Raw genomic sequence first — 3019 nt, 5'->3', positions numbered from 1 at the left:
TAGAACCTCATCCAGTGCTCTTTGAACAACTCTTCCTTAGTGTCTCTACCTATTTAAATCAGCCAGACTGGAGGTTAAAGTCACTTTCATCTACATAAATAGATAGCAAAATGACTGTTAAAACTTTTTTGGAAGCATTTTAAGGAAAATGTTATTTTTCCTTATCTTTCTTTCTTATAAGGATTTAGTTATTGAATCTTTAAAAGTGCCAACCTTTTTCTCTCCGGAAGTGTCAAATGAAATCTCAAAATGTTGCGTGACCTTGAACTAATGGCTTTCCCTTTCTGTCTCAGTTTGTCTGTTTTAAATAAGAATTCCTAACATAGCAGCTGCTCACTTATTGGTAGTGAGGTGAAAATTAGTTTCTCATGTTCAAAACCTTCAAAACTCCCCCCAACACACACCCCACACATTCATTCATTTTCCAAATTCTCTAGTTTCCCTGTAAGTTTTTTGCATGTGTCCCTTCCCTTACACTCCACCTACTTTCACTCCAGTTCAGATCTTGAACACTCTGCCCCTGTGTGGTCCTCCTCAAACCCAACCCACTCACAGGCAGTACATAGCTGAAAGCACCAGCTATCATGCAAAGCAGCAAGACATTTATTGAGTGCTTACTCTGGATCAGGTACTGTGCTAAACACAGCATGTGCATTGTCATTTAATTATAGCTCCAATGATTGTCATGCCCACATTAAGAGAATCTCTTGAGCTACTCGGTTGTATCCACGTTCATTATAACACGGCCCTAACCTTGCACTGCCATTTACTTTTTAATGATCTTGGGCAAGATAAGGCATGTAATCTCAAAAGATCTCAATTTTCTTACTGGTAAAATAAGTGAAAATAATAGTTCAACCTCATAACGTTATCGCAGGTTTTCTTATCTGTGGCACAATCGGTATTTTAGGTCAGATACTTTTTTGTTTGAAAGAATGCCCTATGCCTTGTAGGATGTTCAGCAGCATCTCTGGTCTCTATCCACTAGATGGCAGTAGGACCCTCTCTCCCCCCTTCCGCCTCCTCACCCCCTGATTTTGGCAATCAAAATGTCTACATACGTTGCCTAATCCTCTCCTCTCCAACACCCCATTGAAAACTACTTGGGTATTGCAATGAAAAAAGTAGATACTTTCAGATAGTGGACATAAAATGTCCCTTTCTCTCTTTTAATTCTTGGGAGCAACTTGTATGTTCCCTATTCTCCAGCATAACCAGAGTATTTGTGGTTTCCAAGATTAGCTCTAGGTTTTCCTGCCTCTTTGCCTTTGTGATTCTTTCCACTGCAACATTCTCCCACCCCACTTGTGCCTTGCAAATTCTTATCCATCCTCCAGAATTCGTTTCCTATTGGAAGTTTCTCCTTTTCTTTCCAACTGCATATTTCTCCCTCTAAACACTTAAAAATATATCATTTTTGTGCCTCAGTCATGATCTTTACATTCTGCCATATTGTATAGTTATTTATGTAATTGTGTCATCTCTCTTGTTGAAACGGAAAACTGCATGAGAATGAGATTCTTTGTTTTCTGTGTTTTCAGCCACCATAGAAACACACAGAATTTCTGGCATATATTAGTTGTTCATTAAAGGTTTGTTAAATTTAATTTAGGATACAAAAGAAATAAACACCTTATTATAAGGCAATGGCTACAAATGTTAAAGTAAACTAAAAAAGTTAGAGAATAAGCACCACATGTACTCACCAGCAAATTGGTTTCACTGATCAACACCTAAGTGCACATGTAAGAACAACATTTATTGGGCGTCGGGCAGATGGGAGGGGGGAGGAGGGGATGGGCATATACATACATAATGAGTGCGATGCGCACCAGCTGGGGGATGGACACTCTTGAAGCTTTGACTCGGGGTGGGGGGCAAGGGCAACATACGTAACCTAAACATCTGTACCCCCATAATATGCTGAAATAAAAACAAAAGTTAGAGAATAAAAAATTAAACTTATCTCCAGATGCTTGTTGAAATAGATAATTGAGCCAATAGAAGTTGATTGTTTATTGTTTAAATTATTTATACAACTGTCTGAGTTCTCTGCTTCTCTTTGCACATGTAGGAACAGCTGAGAAGAATTATAGTTGTCATTTGAAAACTATTAAGTGGTTTGCCTACTGATAGAATTCTTATTCTTCTGCTGGAAACAGAATTTATCAAATAAAGGAGGTACAAGTAAATCTTCATGATTGCCTTATTAATCAAAAAGGAGGGCTATGGAGGCACTGCCAGTGTGGAACGATGCAAGTGAAACTGAATCTTTTTTCCCATTTCTCCCTATAGTCTTAGAAAAAAAATCAAACCACCTCCCCCTGCCCCCGCCCCACACTTGTTTGCCATTGGAAGGTGAAATTCCCTTTTCTCCGGGGATTTGAAATGTAGACAAGCTTGTATATAGTCACTGTTATATGATACATTTGTGATAAAATAGAAAAGATGCTGATCTTCAATTTGGGAAACATGGATTAGAGACCCAACATTAACACTGAGTAGCACTCTAACTACGTCAGGTTGAATAATGGCCCTTCTAAAATGTCCATATTCTAATCCCTGGAACCTATGGATATGTCATTTTAACATGGCAGAAGGGAATCTGCAGGTGTGATTAAGCCACAAATGTTGAGATGGGAAGATTATCCTGGTTTACCTGGATGGGAACAATGTAACTACAAGGGTCCTTATAAGAGGAAGGCAGCATGACAAATAACTTGGCCTATCAGTCAACACACTTGGTGGTGACAGGGCCAGTGACTCAAGGCAGGCCAACCACAACTTTTCACAAGGGCTATAAGAAAGAAGTCACCCTCAATCCATTGAGGTTGCCAAAGTGAGCCTGCAGTTGTTTGTGATTTCTTTGCCACCAACAATGAGGAGTGTAGAGCTATGAGCTTAAGAATGATAGATGCTATGTACCAGCTTAATAGCAATTGAGCCTCTAGATCTAGCCACGCATGGTGCTGCCATGTTCTGAGATTTTTTGGTTACATAAGCCAACAAAATGTGTGTG

The sequence above is a fragment of the Propithecus coquereli genome, unplaced genomic scaffold, assembly GCF_000956105.1.
Source record: "Propithecus coquereli isolate 6110/MARCELLA unplaced genomic scaffold, Pcoq_1.0 Scaffold187, whole genome shotgun sequence".
Taxonomy (NCBI): Eukaryota; Metazoa; Chordata; class Mammalia; order Primates; family Indriidae; genus Propithecus; species Propithecus coquereli.
This window is presented reverse-complemented; position numbering follows the sequence as displayed.